This window comes from Carcharodon carcharias, chromosome 15, assembly GCF_017639515.1.
Source record: "Carcharodon carcharias isolate sCarCar2 chromosome 15, sCarCar2.pri, whole genome shotgun sequence".
In the NCBI taxonomy this organism is placed as follows: domain Eukaryota; kingdom Metazoa; phylum Chordata; class Chondrichthyes; order Lamniformes; family Lamnidae; genus Carcharodon; species Carcharodon carcharias.
Window position 1 is genome coordinate 61,151,510 of NC_054481.1, and position 21,034 is coordinate 61,172,543.

The following is a 21,034-nucleotide window of genomic DNA, read 5'->3' on the forward strand; positions in this document are numbered from 1 at the left end:
CCCTCGCTGTTACTCTCTCTGTATAACACCCCCTCAGTGTAACGCTCTCGGTATAATACACACTCACTGTAACACTCCCTGATTAAAACACCCTATCTGTAAGACTACCTGTATAAAACAGGCTCACTGTAACACTGCCTGTATAAAACACCCTCACTGTAACACTACCTGTATAACACACCTTCACTGTAACACTCTCTGTGTAATACACTCTCACTGTAACGCTCCCTGTATAATACAACCTCAGTGACACTCCCTGTATAACCGACCCTCACTGTAAATCTCTCTGTATAAACGACCCTCACTGTAAGAGTCTCAGTGTAACACACCCTCACTGTAACTCTCTCTGTATAACAAACCCTCACTGTAACTCTCTCTGTATAACACACCCTCACTCTAACACTCTCTGTATAAAACACCCTCACTGTAACTCTCTCTGTATAACACACCCTCACTGTAACTCTCTCTGTATAAGCACCCTCACTGTAACTCTCTCTGTATAACACACCCTCTCTGTAACTCGCTCTGTGTAACACACCCTCACTGTAACTCTCTGTATAACACACACTCCCTGTAACTCTCATTGTATAACATACACTCGCTGTAACACTCTCTGTATAACACACCCTCACTGTAACTCTCTCTGTATAACAAACCCTCACTGTAACTCTCTCTGTATAACACACCCTCACTGTAACACTCTCTGTATAACACACCCTCACTGTAACTCTCTCTGTATAACACACCCTCACTCTAACACTCTCTGTATAAAACACCCTCACTATAACTCTCTCTGTATAACACACCCTCACTGTAACTCTCTCTGTATAAGCACCCTCACTGTAACTCTCTCTGTATAACACACCCTCTCTGTAACTCGCTCTGTGTAACACACCCTCACTGTAACTCTCTCTGTATAACACACACTCCCTGTAACTCTCATTGTATAACATACACTCGCTGTAACACTCTCTGTATAACACACCCTCACTGTAACTCTCTCTGTATAACAAACCCTCACTGTAACTCTCTCTGTATAACACACCCTCACTGTAACACTCTCTGTATAACACACCCTCACTGTAACTCTCTCTGTATAACACACCCTCACTGTAACTCTCTCTGTATAAGCACCGTCACTGTAACACTCTCTGTATAACACACCCTCTCTGTAACTCTCTCTGTGTAACACACCCTCACTGTAACTCTCTCTGTATAACACACACTCCCTGTAACTCTCACTGTATAACATACACTCGCTGTAACACTCTCTGTATAACACACCCTCACTGTAAATCTGTATAACACACCCTCAATGTAACACTCTCTGTATAACACATCCTCTCTGTAACTCACTCTGTATAATAAACACTCACTGTAACACTCCCTGTATAAAACACCCTCACTGTAATACTCGCTGTATAAAACACCCTCACTCTAAAACTCCCTGTATAATAAACCCTCACTGATGCACTCTCTGTAAAACACACCCTCACTGTAACTCTCTCTATATAACAAACCCTCACTGTAACTCTCTCTTATAACACACCCTCACTGTCACTCTCTCTGTATAACACACCCTCGCTGTAACTCTCACTGTGTAACATACCCTCGCTGTAAGTCTCTCTGTATAACACACCCTCGCTGTAACATTCTCTGTATAACACACCCTCACTGTAGCACAGTCTGTATAATGCACCCTCACTGTAACTCTCTCTGTATAAAACTCACTCACTGTAACTCTCTTTGTATACCATACCCTCACTGTAACTCTCTGTATAACACACCCTCACTGTAACATCTCTGTATAATACACCCTCACTGTAACTTTCTCTGTATAACACACCCTCGCTGTAACTCTCTCTTATAACACACCCTCACTGTCACTCTCTCTGTATAACACACCCTCGCTGTAACTCTCACTGTGTAACATACCCTCGCTGTAAGTCTCTCTGTATAACACACCCTCGCTGTAACATTCTCTGTATAACACACCCTCACTGTAGCACAGTCTGTATAATGCACCCTCACTGTAACTCTCTCTGTATAACACTCACTCACTGTAACTCTCTTTGTATACCATACCCTCACTGTAACTCTCTGTATAACACACCCTCACTGTAACATCTCTGTATAATACACCCTCACTGTAACTTTCTCTGTATAACACACCCTCGCTGTAACTCTCTCTGTATAACAAATACTCACTGTATCTTTCTCTGTATAACACAACCTCACTGTAACACTCTCTGTATATCACACCCTCAATGTAATTCTCTCTGTATAACACACACTCGCTGTAACTCTCTCTGTATAACAAACCCTCACTGTAACACTCTCTGTATAATCACCCTCAGTGTAACTCTCTCTGTATAACACACCCTCGCTGAAACACTCTCTGTATAACACACCCTCACTGTAACTCTCTCTGTATAACACACCCTCACTGTAACTCTCTCTGTATAACCACACTTAATGTAACTCGCTCTCTATAACAAACTCTCGCTGTAACACTCTCTGTATAACACACCCTCGCTGTAACTCTCTCCTTTTAAAGCACCCTCACTGTAAGACTCTTTCTATAACACACCCTCACTGTATCTCTCTCAGTGTTACACACCCTCACTGTAACTCTCTTTGTATAACACACACTCACTGTAACACTCTCTGTATAACACACCCTCACTGTAGCAATCTCTGTATAATGCACCCTCGCTGTTACTCTCTCTGTATAACACCCCCTCAGTGTAACGCTCTCGGTATAATACACACTCACTGTAACACTCCCTGTTTAAAACACCCTATCTGTAAGACTACCTGTATAAAACAGGCTCACTGTAACACTGCCTGTATAAAACACCCTCACTGTAACACTACCTGTATAACACACCTTCACTGTAACACTCTCTGTGTAATACACTCTCACTGTAACGCTCCCTGTATAATACAACCTCAGTGACACTCCCTGTATAACCGACCCTCACTGTAAATCTCTCTGTATAAACGACCCTCACTGTAAGAGTCTCAGTGTAACACACCCTCACTGTAACTCTCTCTGTATAACAAACCCTCACTGTAACTCTCTCTGTATAACACACCCTCACTCTAACACTCTCTGTATAAAACACCCTCACTGTAACTCTCTCTGTATAACACACCCTCACTGTAACTCTCTCTGTATAAGCACCCTCACTGTAACTCTCTCTGTATAACACACCCTCTCTGTAACTCGCTCTGTGTAACACACCCTCACTGTAACTCTCTGTATAACACACACTCCCTGTAACTCTCATTGTATAACATACACTCGCTGTAACACTCTCTGTATAACACACCCTCACTGTAACTCTCTCTGTATAACAAACCCTCACTGTAACTCTCTCTGTATAACACACCCTCACTGTAACACTCTCTGTATAACACACCCTCACTGTAACTCTCTCTGTATAACACACCCTCACTGTAACTCTCTCTGTATAACACACCCTCACTGTCACTCTCTCTGTATAACACACCCTCGCTGTAACTCTCACTGTGTAACATACCCTCGCTGTAAGTCTCTCTGTATAACACACCCTCGCTGTAACATTCTCTGTATAACACACCCTCACTGTAGCACAGTCTGTATAATGCACCCTCACTGTAACTCTCTCTGTATAACACTCACTCACTGTAACTCTCTGTATAACACACCCTCACTGTAACATCTCTGTATAATACACCCTCACTGTAACTTTCTCTGTATAACACACCCTCGCTGTAACTCTCTCTTATAACACACCCTCACTGTCACTCTCTCTGTATAACACACCCTCGCTGTAACTCTCACTGTGTAACATACCCTCGCTGTAAGTCTCTCTGTATAACACACCCTCAATGTAACACTCTCTGTATAACACATCCTCTCTGTAACTCTCTCTGTGTAACACACCCTCACTGTAACTCTCTCTGTATAACACACACTCCCTGTAACTCTCACTGTATAACATACACTCGCTGTAACACTCTCTGTATAACACACCCTCACTGTAACTCTCTCTGTATAACACACCCCCAATGTAACACTCTCTGTATAACACATCCTCTCTGTAACTCACTCTGTATAATAAACACTCACTGTAACACTGCCTGTATAAAACACCCTCACTCTAATACTCGCTGTATAAAACACCCTCACTCTAAAACTCCCTGTATAATAAACCCTCACTGATGCACTCTCTGTAAAACACACCCTCACTCTAACTCTCTCTATATAACAAACCCTCGCTGTAACTCTCTCTTATAACACACCCTCACTGTCACTCTCTCTGTATAACACAACCTCGCTGTAACTCTCACTGTGTAACATACCCTCACTGTATCTCTCTCTGTATAAAACACTACCTGTATAAAACACCCTCACTGTAACACTCCCTGTATAACACACCCTCACTGTAACACTCTCTGTATAACACACCCTCACTGTAAATCTATCTGTATAAAACAACCTCACTGTAACACTCTCTGTATAACACACCCTCACTGTAACTCTCTCTGTATAACACAGCCTCACTGTAACAATCTGTATAACACACCCTCACTGTAACTCTCTCTGTATAACACACCCTCACTGTAACACTGCCTGATTAACACACCCTCGTTGTAACGCTAGCTGTATAACACACCCTCACTGTAATTCTCTGTACAACACACCATCGCTGAAACTGTCTCTGTATAACACTTCCTCGCTGTAACTCTCACTGTATAACACACCCTCACTGTAAGAGTCTCAGTGTAACACACCCTCACTGTAACTCTCTCTGTATAACAAACCCTCACTGTAACTCTCTCTGTATAACACACCCTCACTGTAACACTCTCTGTATAACACACCCTCACTGTAACTCTCTCTGTATAACACACCCTCACTGTAACTCTCTCTGTATAACACACCCTCACTGTAACTCTCTCTGTATAACCACACTTAATGTAACTCGCTCTCTATAACAAACTCTCGCTGTAACACTCTCTGTATAACACACCCTCGCTTTAACTCTCTCCTTTTAAAGCACCCTCACTGTAAGACTCTTTCTATAACACACCCTCACTGTATCTCTCTCAGTGTTACACACCCTCACTGTAACTCTCTTTGTATAACACACACTCACTGTAACACTCTCTGTATAACACACCCTCACTGTAGCAATCTCTGTATAATGCACCCTCGCTGTTACTCTCTCTGTATAACACCCCCTCAGTGTAACGCTCTCGGTATAATACACACTCACTGTAACACTCCCTGTTTAAAACACCCTATCTGTAAGACTACCTGTATAAAACAGGCTCACTGTAACACTGCCTGTATAAAACACCCTCACTGTAACACTACCTGTATAACACACCTTCACTGTAACACCCTCTGTGTAATACACTCTCACTGTAACGCTCCCTGTATAATACAACCTCAGTGACACTCCCTGTATAACCGACCCTCACTGTAAATCTCTCTGTATAAACGACCCTCACTGTAAGAGTCTCAGTGTAACACACCCTCACTGTAACTCTCTCTGTATAACAAACCCTCACTGTAACTCTCTCTGTATAACACACCCTCACTCTAACACTCTCTGTATAAAACACCCTCACTGTAACTCTCTCTGTATAACACACCCTCACTGTAACTCTCTCTGTATAAGCACCCTCACTGTAACTCTCTCTGTATAACACACCCTCTCTGTAACTCGCTCTGTGTAACACACCCTCACTGTAACTCTCTGTATAACACACACTCCCTGTAACTCTCATTGTATAACATACACTCGCTGTAACACTCTCTGTATAACACACCCTCACTGTAACTCTCTCTGTATAACAAACCCTCACTGTAACTCTCTCTGTATAACACACCCTCACTGTAACACTCTCTGTATAACACACCCTCACTGTAACTCTCTCTGTATAACACACCCTCACTGTAACTCTCTCTGTATAACACACCCTCACTGTCACTCTCTCTGTATAACACACCCTCGCTGTAACTCTCACTGTGTAACATACCCTCGCTGTAAGTCTCTCTGTATAACACACCCTCGCTGTAACATTCTCTGTATAACACACCCTCACTGTAGCACAGTCTGTATAATGCACCCTCACTGTAACTCTCTCTGTATAACACTCACTCACTGTAACTCTCTGTATAACACACCCTCACTGTAACATCTCTGTATAATACACCCTCACTGTAACTTTCTCTGTATAACACACCCTCGCTGTAACTCTCTCTTATAACACACCCTCACTGTCACTCTCTCTGTAAAACACACCCTCGCTGTAACTCTCACTGTGTAACATACCCTCGCTGTAAGTCTCTCTGTATAACACACCCTCACTGTAACTCTCTCTGTATAACACACCCTCACTGTAACTCTCTCTGTATAACCACACTTAATGTAACTCGCTCTCTATAACAAACTCTCGCTGTAACACTCTCTGTATAACACACCCTCGCTGTAACTCTCTCCTTTTAAAGCACCCTCACTGTAAGACTCTTTCTATAACACACCCTCACTGTATCTCTCTCAGTGTTACACACCCTCACTGTAACTCTCTTTGTATAACACACACTCACTGTAACACTCTCTGTATAACACACCCTCACTGTAGCAATCTCTGTATAATGCACCCTCGCTGTTACTCTCTCTGTATAACACCCCCTCAGTGTAACGCTCTCGGTATAATACACACTCACTGTAACACTCCCTGTTTAAAACACCCTATCTGTAAGACTACCTGTATAAAACAGGCTCACTGTAACACTGCCTGTATAAAACACCCTCACTGTAACACTACCTGTATAACACACCTTCACTGTAACACTCTCTGTGTAATACACTCTCACTGTAACGCTCCCTGTATAATACAACCTCAGTGACACTCCCTGTATAACCGACCCTCACTGTAAATCTCTCTGTATAAACGACCCTCACTGTAAGAGTCTCAGTGTAACACACCCTCACTGTAACTCTCTCTGTATAACAAACCCTCACTGTAACTCTCTCTGTATAACACACCCTCACTCTAACACTCTCTGTATAAAACACCCTCACTGTAACTCTCTCTGTATAACACACCCTCACTGTAACTCTCTCTGTATAAGCACCCTCACTGTAACTCTCTCTGTATAACACACCCTCTCTGTAACTCGCTCTGTGTAACACACCCTCACTGTAACTCTCTGTATAACACACACTCCCTGTAACTCTCATTGTATAACATACACTCGCTGTAACACTCTCTGTATAACACACCCTCACTGTAACTCTCTCTGTATAACAAACCCTCACTGTAACTCTCTCTGTATAACACACCCTCACTGTAACACTCTCTGTATAACACACCCTCACTGTAACTCTCTCTGTATAACACACCCTCACTCTAACACTCTCTGTATAAAACACCCTCACTGTAACTCTCTCTGTATAACACACCCTCACTGTAACTCTCTCTGTATAAGCACCCTCACTGTAACTCTCTCTGTATAACACACCCTCTCTGTAACTCGCTCTGTGTAACACACCCTCACTGTAACTCTCTCTGTATAACACACACTCCCTGTAACTCTCATTGTATAACATACACTCGCTGTAACACTCTCTGTATAACACACCCTCACTGTAACTCTCTCTGTATAACAAACCCTCACTGTAACTCTCTCTGTATAACACACCCTCACTGTAACACTCTCTGTATAACACACCCTCACTGTAACTCTCTCTGTATAACACACCCTCACTGTAACTCTCTCTGTATAAGCACCGTCACTGTAACACTCTCTGTATAACACACCCTCTCTGTAACTCTCTCTGTGTAACACACCCTCACTGTAACTCTCTCTGTATAACACACACTCCCTGTAACTCTCACTGTATAACATACACTCGCTGTAACACTCTCTGTATAACACACCCTCACTGTAACTCTGTATAACACACCCTCAATGTAACACTCTCTGTATAACACATCCTCTCTGTAACTCACTCTGTATAATAAACACTCACTGTAACACTCCCTGTATAAAACACCCTCACTGTAATACTCGCTGTATAAAACACCCTCACTCTAAAACTCCCTGTATAATAAACCCTCACTGATGCACTCTCTGTAAAACACACCCTCACTGTAACTCTCTCTATATAACAAACCCTCACTGTAACTCTCTCTTATAACACACCCTCACTGTCACTCTCTCTGTATAACACACCCTCGCTGTAACTCTCACTGTGTAACATACCCTCGCTGTAAGTCTCTCTGTATAACACACCCTTGCTGTAACATTCTCTGTATAACACACCCTCACTGTAGCACAGTCTGTATAATGCACCCTCACTGTAACTCTCTCTGTATAACACTCACTCACTGTAACTCCCTTTGTATACCATACCCTCACTGTAACTCTCTGTATAACACACCCTCACTGTAACATCTCTGTATAATACACCCTCACTGTAACTTTCTCTGTATAACACACCCTCGCTGTAACTCTCTCTTATAACACACCCTCACTGTCACTCTCTCTGTATAACACACCCTCGCTGTAACTCTCACTGTGTAACATACCCTCGCTGTAAGTCTCTCTGTATAACACACCCTCGCTGTAACATTCTCTGTATAACACACCCTCACTGTAGCACAGTCTGTATAATGCACCCTCACTGTAACTCTCTCTGTATAACACTCACTCACTGTAACTCTCTTTGTATACCATACCCTCACTGTAACTCTCTGTATAACACACCCTCACTGTAACATCTCTGTATAATACACCCTCACTGTAACTTTCTCTGTATAACACACCCTCGCTGTAACTCTCTCTGTATAACACATACTCACTGTATCTTTCTCTGTATAACACAACCTCACTGTAACACTCTCTGTATATCACACCCTCAATGTAATTCTCTCTGTATAACACACACTCGCTGTAACTCTCTCTGTATAACAAACCCTCACTGTAACACTCTCTGTATAATCACCCTCAGTGTAACTCTCTCTGTATAACACACCCTCGCTGAAACACTCTCTGTATAACACACCCTCACTGTAATTCTCTCTGTATAACACACCCTAGCTGTAACTCTCTCTGCTTAACGCACCCTGACTATAACAATCTCTGTATAACACACCCTCACTGTATCTAATTCTGTATAACACAGCCTCACTGTAACTCTCTTTGTATAACACACACTTACTGAAACACTCTCTGTATAACACACCCTCACTGTAGCAATATCAGTATAACGCAGCCTCGCTGTAACTCTTTCTGTATAACACCCCCTCACTCTAACTCTCTCTGTATAACACACAATCACTGTAACACTCTCTGTATAACACACCCTCACTGTAGCAATCACTGTATAAAAGACCCTCACTGTAACTCTCTCCGTATAAAACACCCTTACTCTAACATTCTCTGTATAATACCACCTCACTGTAACTCTCTGTGTATAACACACCCAAACTGTAAATCGCTCTGTATAATTCACTCTCACTGTAACACTCCCTATATATAACACCCTCAATGAAACACTCCCTGTATAAAACAACCTCACTGTACAGGCCCTGTATAACACACACTCACTGTAACACTCTCTGTATAACACACCCTCACTGTAACTCTTTATGTATTACACACCCTCATTGTAACTCTATCTGTATAAAACAACCTCACTGTAACTCACTCTGTATAACACACCCTCACTGTTACTCTCTCTGTATAACACATCCTAACTGTAACACACTCTGTATAACACCCCATCACTGTAACTCTCTCTGTATAACACATCATCACTGTAACTCTCTCTTTATAACGCACCCTCACTGTAACACTCTCTGTATAATACACCCTCACTGTAACTTTCTCTGTATAACACACCCTCACTGTAAATCTCTCTGTATAACACACCCTCACTTAATTCTCTCTGTATAACACAACCTCGCTGTTACTCTCTCTGTATAACACACCCTCACTGTAACACTCTTTATATAACACACCCTCACTGTATCTCTCTCTGTATAACACACCCTCGCTGTAACACTCTATGTATAACACACCCTCACTGTAACACTCTCTGTATAAACACCCTCACTGTAACTCTCTCTGTATAACACACACTCGCTGTAACTCTCTCTGTTTAACGCACCCTCACTGTAACACTCTCTATATAACAGACCGCACTGTATCTCTCTCTGTATAACACACACTCACTGTAAATCTCTTTGTATAACACACCCTTACTTTAACACTGTCTGTATAATACACACTGTCTGTAACACTCCCTGTATAAAACACCCTAACTGTAACACTACCTGTATAACACAGCATCACTGTTACACTCGCAGTAAAAAACAACCTCACTGTAACACTCCCGGTATAAAACACCCTCACTGGAACACTCCCTGTATAACATACCCTCACTGTAAGACACTCTGTATAATACACTCTCACTGTATCTCGCTCTGTATAATACTCACACTGTAACACTCCCTGTATAAAATAACCTCACTGAAACACTCCCGGTATAACACAATCTCACAGTAAATCTCTCTGTATAACCCACCCTCACTGTAACTCTCTCTGTATAACACTCCCTCGCTGTAACTCTCTCTGTACAACACACCCTTACTATAACTCTCTCTGTATAAAACACCCTCACTGTAATTCTCACTGTATAACACACCCTCACTGTCACACTCCCTGTATAATACACCCTCACTGTAACAGTCTCTTTATAACACACCCTCACAGTAACTCTCTCTGTATAACACATCCTCACTGTAACTCTCTCTGTATAACACACCCTAACTACAACAATCTCTGTAAAACACACCCTCACTGTGTCTCTCTCTGTATAACACACCCTAACTGTAACTCTCTATGTATAACACACGCTCACTGTAACACTCTCTGTATTACACACACTCTCTGTAACTCTCTCTGTATAAACACACTCACTGTAACTCTCACTGTATAAGACACTCTCGCTGTAACTCTCTCTGTATTACACACCCTCACTGTAAGTCTCTCTGTATAACACACCCTCTCTGTATCTCTCACTGTATAACAACCCCTCGCTGTAACTCTCTCTTTATAACACACCCTCGCGGTTACACTCTCTGTATAACACACCCTCACTGTATCTCTCTCTGTATAAAGCACCCTCACTGTAACACTACCTGTATAAAACACCCTCAATGTAACACTACCTGTATAAATCACCCTCACTGTAATACTCTCTGTATAATACACCCTGACTGTAATACTCCCTTTATAAAACACGCTCACTCTAATAGTCGCTGTATAAAACACCCTCACTGTCACACTCTCTGTATAAAACACCCTGACTGTAATACTCCCTGTATAAAACACCCTCACTGTAACACTCACGGTATAACACACCCTCACTGTAACTCTCTCTGTATAATACACCCTCACTGTAACTCTCACTGTATAACATACACTCGCTGTAACGCTCTCTGTATAACAAACCCTCACTGTAACTCTCTCTGTATAACACACCCTCAATGTAACACTCTCTGTATAACACATCCTCTCTGTAACTCTCTCTGTGTAACACACCCTCACTGTAACTCTCTCTGTATAACACACACTCCCTGTAACTCTCACTGTATAACATACACTCGCTGTAACACTCTCTGTATAACACACCCTCACTGTAACTCTCTCTGTATAACACACCCCCAATGTAACACTCTCTGTATAACACATCCTCTCTGTAACTCACTCTGTATAATAAACACTCACTGTAACACTGCCTGTATAAAACACCCTCACTCTAATACTCGCTGTATAAAACACCCTCACTCTAAAACTCCCTGTATAATAAACCCTCACTGATGCACTCTCTGTAAAACACACCCTCACTCTAACTCTCTCTATATAACAAACCCTCGCTGTAACTCTCTCTTATAACACACCCTCACTGTCACTCTCTCTGTATAACACAACCTCGCTGTAACTCTCACTGTGTAACATACCCTCACTGTATCTCTCTCTGTATAAAACACTACCTGTATAAAACACCCTCACTGTAACACTCCCTGTATAACACACCCTCACTGTAACACTCTCTGTATAACACACCCTCACTGTAAATCTATCTGTATAAAACAACCTCACTGTAACACTCTCTGTATAACACACCCTCACTGTAACTCTCTCTGTATAACACAGCCTCACTGTAACAATCTGTATAACACACCCTCACTGTAACTCTCTCTGTATAACACACCCTCACTGTAACACTGCCTGATTAACACACCCTCGTTGTAACGCTAGCTGTATAACACACCCTCACTGTAATTCTCTCTGTACAACACACCATCGCTGAAACTGTCTCTGTATAACACTTCCTCGCTGTAACTCTCACTGTATAACACACCCTCACTGTAAGAGTCTCAGTGTAACACACCCTCACTGTAACTCTCTCTGTATAACAAACCCTCACTGTAACTCTCTCTGTATAACACACCCTCACTGTAACACTCTCTGTATAACACACCCTCACTGTAAGTCTCTCTGTATAACACACCCTCACTGTAACTCTCTCTGTATAACACACCCTCACTGTAACTCTCTCTGTATAACCACACTTAATGTAACTCGCTCTCTATAACAAACTCTCGCTGTAACACTCTCTGTATAACACACCCTCGCTGTAACTCTCTCCTTTTAAAGCACCCTCACTGTAAGACTCTTTCTATAACACACCCTCACTGTATCTCTCTCAGTGTTACACACCCTCACTGTAACTCTCTTTGTATAACACACACTCACTGTAACACTCTCTGTATAACACACCCTCACTGTAGCAATCTCTGTATAATGCACCCTCGCTGTTACTCTCTCTGTATAACACCCCCTCAGTGTAACGCTCTCGGTATAATACACACTCACTGTAACACTCCCTGTTTAAAACACCCTATCTGTAAGACTACCTGTATAAAACAGGCTCACTGTAACACTGCCTGTATAAAACACCCTCACTGTAACACTACCTGTATAACACACCTTCACTGTAACACTCTCTGTGTAATACACTCTCACTGTAACGCTCCCTGTATAATACAACCTCAGTGACACTCCCTGTATAACCGACCCTCACTGTAAATCTCTCTGTATAAACGACCCTCACTGTAAGAGTCTCAGTGTAACACACCCTCACTGTAACTCTCTCTGTATAACAAACCCTCACTGTAACTCTCTCTGTATAACACACCCTCACTCTAACACTCTCTGTATAAAACACCCTCACTGTAACTCTCTCTGTATAACACACCCTCACTGTAACTCTCTCTGTATAAGCACCCTCACTGTAACTCTCTCTGTATAACACACCCTCTCTGTAACTCGCTCTGTGTAACACACCCTCACTGTAACTCTCTGTATAACACACACTCCCTGTAACTCTCATTGTATAACATACACTCGCTGTAACACTCTCTGTATAACACACCCTCACTGTAACTCTCTCTGTATAACAAACCCTCACTGTAACTCTCTCTGTATAACACACCCTCACTGTAACACTCTCTGTATAACACACCCTCACTGTAACTCTCTCTGTATAACACACCCTCACTGTAACTCTCTCTGTATAACACACCCTCACTGTCACTCTCTCTGTATAACACACCCTCGCTGTAACTCTCACTGTGTAACATACCCTCGCTGTAAGTCTCTCTGTATAACACACCCTCGCTGTAACATTCTCTGTATAACACACCCTCACTGTAGCACAGTCTGTATAATGCACCCTCACTGTAACTCTCTCTGTATAACACTCACTCACTGTAACTCTCTGTATAACACACCCTCACTGTAACATCTCTGTATAATACACCCTCACTGTAACTTTCTCTGTATAACACACCCTCGCTGTAACTCTCTCTTATAACACACCCTCACTGTCACTCTCTCTGTATAACACACCCTCGCTGTAACTCTCACTGTGTAACATACCCTCGCTGTAAGTCTCTCTGTATAACACACCCTCACTGTAACTCTCTCTGTATTACACACACTCTCTGTAACTCTCTCTGTATAACACACACTCACTGTAACTCTCTCTGTATAACACACGCTCGCTGTAACTCTCACTGTATAACAGACCCTCGCTGTAACTCTCTCTGTATAACACACCCTCGCTCTAAAACTCTCGGTATAACACACGCTCACTGTAGCACTCTCTGTATAACGCACCCTCACTGTAACTCTCTTTGTATACCATACCCTCACTGTAAGTTTCTGTATAACACACGCTCACTGTAACACTCTCTGTATAAAACACCCTCACTGTAGCACTCTCTGTATAATGCACCCTCACTGTAACTCTCTCCGTATAACGCACCCTCACTGTAACTCTCTCTGTATAATACACACTCATTGTAACACTCCCTGTATAAAACACGCTCACTGTAACACTCCCCGTATAACACACCCTCACTGTGTCACTCTCTGTAAAATACACTCTCACTTTAACTTGCTCTGTATAATACACTCTCACTGTAACACTCCCTGCATAAAACACCCCCACTGTAACTCTCTCTGTATAACACACCATTACTGTAACACTCTCTGTGTAACACAACCTCACTGTAACTCTGTCTGTATAATACACACTCACTGTAACACTCCCTGTATGAAACAACCTCACTGTAACTCTACCTGTTTAAAACTCCCTCACTGTAACACTCCCTGTATAACACACCCTAACTGTAACCCTCTCTCTATGACACAGCCTCACTGTAACTCTATCTGTATAAAACACCCTCACTGTAACTCTCTCTGTATAAAAACACTCACTATAACTCTCTGTGTAAAACACAGCCAACCTGTAACTCTCTCTGTTTAACACACACTCACTGTAACTCTCACTGTATAACACACCCTCGCTGTAAAACTCTCTGTATAACACACGCTCACTGTAGCACTCTCTGTATAACGCAACCTCACAGTAACTCTCTTTGTATACAATACCCTCACTGTAACTCTCTGTATAACACACCCTCACTGTAACACTCTCTGTATAACACAACCTCACTGTAGCACTCTCTGTATAATGCACCCTCACTTTAACTCTCTCCGTGTAACGCACCCTCACTGTAACTCTCTCTGTATAATATACACTCACTGTAACTCTCTCTGTATAACTCACCATCTCTGTATCTCTCTCTGTATAACACACCTTCACTGTAACTCTCTTTGTATAACACACCCTCAATGTAAAACTCTCTGTGTAACACAACCTCACTGTAACTCTGTCTGTATAATACACACTCACTGTAACACTGTCTGATTAACACACCCTCATTGTAACGCTAGCTGTATAACACCCCCTCACTGTAATTCTCTCTGTATAACACACCCTCGCTGTAACTCTCTCTGTATAACACACCCTCACTGTATCTCTCTCTGTATAAAACACCCTCACTGTAACACTACCTGTATAAAACACCCTTACTGTAACACTACCTGTATAAATCACCCTCACTGTAACACTCTCTGCATAAAACACCCTGACTGTAATACTCCCTGTATAAAACACCCTCACTCTAAAACTCGCTGTATAAATCACCCTCACTGTAACACTCACTGTATAAAACACCCTGACTGTAATACTCCCTGTATAAAACACCCTCACTCTAATACTCGCTGTATAAATCACCCTCACTGTAACATTCCCTGTATAATACACCCTCACTGTAAGTCTCTCTGTATAACACACCCTCACTGTAACTCTATCTGAACAAAGCAACCTCACTGTAACACTCTCTGTATAACACACCCTCTCTGTAACTCTCTCTGTATAAACACCCTCACTGTAACTCTCTATGTATAACACAGCCTCGCTGTAACTCTCTCTGTATAACACACCCTCACTGTGACTGTCTCTGTATAACACACCCTTGCTGTAATTCTCACTGTATAACACACCTCGCTGTAACTCTCTCTGTATAACACACCCTGGCTGTAACAATCTCTGTATAACACACACTCACTGTAGCACTCTCTGTATAATGCACCCTCACTGTAACTCTCTCTGTACGACACTCCCTCACTGTAACTCTTTTTGTATACCATACCCTCACTGTAACTCTCTGTATAACACACCCTCACTGTAACACTCTCTCTATAACACACCCTCAGTGTAGCACTCTCTGTATAACGCACCCTCACTGTAACTCTCTCTGTATAACACACCCTCACTTTAACTATCTCTGTATAATACACACTCACTGTAACACTCCCTGCATAAAACTCACTCACTGTAAAACTACCTTTATAAAACACCCTCACTCTAACATTCCCTGTATAAAACAACCTCATTGTAACACTCCCAGTATAACAGTCCCTCACTGTGTCACTCTCTGTATAATACACTCTCACAGTAACTCGCTCTGTATAATACGCTCTCACTGTAACACTCCCTGTATAAAACACCCTCACTGTAACACTCTCTGTATAAAAAACCCTGACTGTAACACACCCTGTATAACACTCCCTCTCTGTAACACTCTCTGTGTAACACAAACTCCCTGTAACTCGCTCTGTATAACCCACTCTCACTGTAACTCTATCTGTATAAAACAACCTCACTGTAATACTCACTGAATAACACTCCCTCACTGTAACACTTTCTGTATAACACACCCTCACTATAACACTCTGTATAACACACCCTCACTGTAACTCTTTTTGCATAACACAACATTACTGTAATTCTCTCTGTATAACACACACTGACTGTAATACTCTCTGTATAATACACCCTCATTGAAACTCTATCTGTATAACACACCCTGACTGTAACACTGTCTGATTAACACACCCTCGTTGTAACGCTAGTTGAATAACACCCCCTCACAGTAATTCTCTCTGTATAACACACCCTCGCTGTAACTCTCTGTGTAACACACCCTCACTGTAACTCTCTCTGTATAACACACCCTCTCTGTATATCTCTCTGTATGACACACCCTCACTGTAACTCTCACTGTATAACACACCCTCGCTGTAACTCTCTCTGTATAACACACCCTCACTGTAACTCTCTCTGTATAACACACCCTCAATGTAACACTCCCTGTGTAACACAACCTCACTGTAACTCTGTCTGTATAATACACACTCACTGTAACACTCCCTGTATGAAACACCCTCACTGTAACTCTACCTGTAAAAAACTCCCTCACTGTAACACTCCCTGTATAACATACCCTAACTGTAACATTCTCTGTATAACACATCCTCACTGTAACCCTCTCTCTATGAGACACCCTCACTGTAACTCTATCTGTATAAAACACCAACACTGTAACTCTCTCTGTATAACACACCCTCTCTCTAAGTCTTTCTGTATAAACACCCTCTTTTTAACTCTCTGTGTAAAACACAGCCAAGCTGTAACTCTCTCTGTATAACACACACTCACTGTAAATCTCTCTGTATAACACACCCTCGCTGTAACTCTCACTGTATAACGCACCGTTGCTGTAACTCTCTCTGTATAACACACCCTTGCTGTAACACTCTCTGTATAACACACCCTCACTGTGGCACTCTCTGTATAACGCACTCTCACGGTAACTCTCTTTGTATACCATACCCTCACTGTAACTCTCTTTGTATACCATACCCTCACTGTAACTCTCTGTATAACACACCCTCACTGTAACAGTCTCTGTATAACACACCCTCACTGTAGCACTCTCTGTATAATGCACCCTCACTGTAACTCTCTCCGTGTAACGCACACTCACTGTAACTCTCTCTGTATAATACACACTCACTGTAACACTACCTGTATAAAATACCCTCACTGTAACACTCCCCGTATAACACACTCTCACTGTGTTACTCTCTATATAATACACTCTCACTGTATCTTACTCTGTATAATACGCTCTCACTGTAACACTCCCTGCATAAAACACCCTCACTGTAACACTCCCTGTATAAAACACCCTCACTGTAACACTCCCTGTACAAAACACCCTCACTGTAACACTCACGGTATAACACACCTTCACTGAAACTCTCTCTGTATAACACTCCCTCACTGCAACTCTATCTGTATAAAACAACCTCACTGTAACTCTCTCTGTATAACACACCCTCACAGTAACTCTCTCTGTATAACACACCCTCACTGTAACACTCTGTATAACACACCCTCACTGTAACTCTCCCTGTATAACACACCATCACTGTAACTCTATCTGTATAACACACCCTCACTGTAACACTCTCTGTATAATACACCCTCAAAGTAACTCTTTCTGTATAACACACCCTCACTGTAATACTTTCTGTATAACACACACTCGCTGTAACACTCTCTGTATAACACAACCTCACTGTAGCATTCTCTGTATAACGCACACTCACTGTAATTCTCTCTGTATATCACTCCCTCACTGTAACTCTCTTTGTATACCATACCCTCACTGTAACTCTCTGTACAACACACCCTCACTGTAACACTCTCTCTATAACACACCCTCACTGTAGCACTCTCTGTATAATGCACCGTCACTGTAACTCTCTTTGTATAACACACCCTCACTGTAACACTCGTTATAACATACCCTCACAGTAACTCTCTCTGTATAACACACCAACACTGTAACTCTCTCTGTATAACACACACTCACTGTAATACTCTCTGTACAATACACCCTCACAGTAACTCTCTCTGTATAACACACCAACACTGTAACTCTCTCTGTATAACACACACTCACTGTAATACGCTCTGTATAACACACCCTCGCTGTAACTCTCTCTGTATAACACACCCTCACTGTAACTCTCTCTGTATAACACACGCTCAATGTAACACTCCCTGTGTAACACAACCTCACTGTAACTCTGTCTGTATAATACACACTCACTGTAACACTCCCTGTATGAAACACCCTCACTGTAACTCTACCTGTAAAAAACTCCCTCACTGTAACACTCCCTGTATAACATACCCTAACTGTAACATTCTCTGTATAACACATCCTCACTGTAACCCTCTCTCTATGACACACCCTCACTGTAACTCTATCTGTATAAAACACCAACACTGTAACTCTCTCTGTATAACACACCCTCTCTCTAAGTCTCTCTGTATAAACACCCTCTCTATAACTCTCTGTGTAAAACACAGCCAAGCTGTAACTCGCTCTGTATAACACACCCTCGCTGTAACTCTCACCGTATAACACACCCTTGCTGTAACTCTCTCTGTATAACACACCCTCGCTGTAACACTCTCTGTATAACACACCCTCACTGTAGCACTCTCTGTATAACGCACCCTCACGGTAACTCTCTTTGTATACCATACCCTCACTGTAACTCTCTGTATAACACACCCTCACTGTAACAGTCTCTGTATAACACTCCCTCACTGTAGCACTCTCTATATAATACACTCTCACTGTATCTTCCTCTGTATAATACGCTCTCACTGTAACACTCCCTGCATAAAACGCCCTCACTGTAACACTCCCTGTATAAAACACCCTCACTGTAACACTCACGGTATAACACGCCTTCATTGTAACTCTCTCTGTATAACACTCCCTCACTGTAACTCTATCTGTATAAAACAACCTCACTGTAACTCTCTCTGTATAACACACCCTCACAGTAACTCTCTCTGTATAACACACCCTCACTGTAACACTCTGTATAACACACCCTCACTGTAACTCTCCCTGTATAACACACCATCACTGTAACTCTATCTGTATAACACACCCTCACTGTAACACTCTCTGTATAATACACCCTCAATGTAACTCTCTCTGGATAACACACCCTCACTGTAATACTTTCTGTATAACACACACTCGCTGTAACACTCTCTGTATAACACAACCTCACTGTAGCATTCTCTGTATAACGCACACTCACTGTAATTCTCTCTGTATAACACTCCCTCACTGTAACTCACTTTGTATACCATACCCTCACGGTAACTCTCTGTATAACACACCCTCACTGTAACACTCTCTCTATAACAAACCCTCACTGTAGCACTCTCTGTATAATGCACCGTCACTGTAACTCTCTCTGTATAACACACCCTCACTGTAACTATCTCGGTATAATACACACTAGCTGTGACACTCACTGTATAAAACTCCCTCACTGTAAAACTACCTGTATAAAACAACCTCACTGTAACACTCCCTGTATAAAACAACCTCATTGTAACACTCCCCGTGTAACAGACCCTCACTGTGTCACTCTCTGTATAATACACTCTCACAGTAACTCGCTCTGAATAATACGCTCTCACTGTAACACTCTCTGTATAAAACACCCTCACTGTGACACTCCCTATATAAAACACCCTCACTGTAACACTCCCTGTATAACACACCCTCACTGTAACTCTATGTATAAAAAACAACCTCACTGTAACACTCTCTGTATAACACACCCTCACTGTAACTCTCCCTGTATAACACACCATCACTGTAACTCTATCTGTATAACACACCCTCACTGTAACTTTCTCTGTATAATACACCCTCAATGTAACTCTCTCTGTATAACACACACTCACTGTAATACTTTCTGTATAACACACCCTCGCTGTAACACTCTCTGTATAACACACGCTCACTGTAATTGTCTCTGCATAACACTCCCTCGCTGTAACTCTCTCTGTATAACAGACCCTCACTGTAACACTCTCTGTATAACACACCTTCACTGTATCTCTCTCTGTATAAAACACCCTCGCTGTAACACTCTCTGTATAAAGCTCCCTCACTGTAATTCTCTCTGTATAACACACCCTCACTGTATCTCTCTATCTGTTTAAAACACCCTCACTGAAACACTACCTGTATAAAACACCCTCACTGTAACACTACCTGTATAAATCACCCTAACCGTAACACTCTCTGTATAAAAAACCCTGACTGTAATACTCCCTGTATAAAACAAACTCACTCTAATACTCGCTGTATA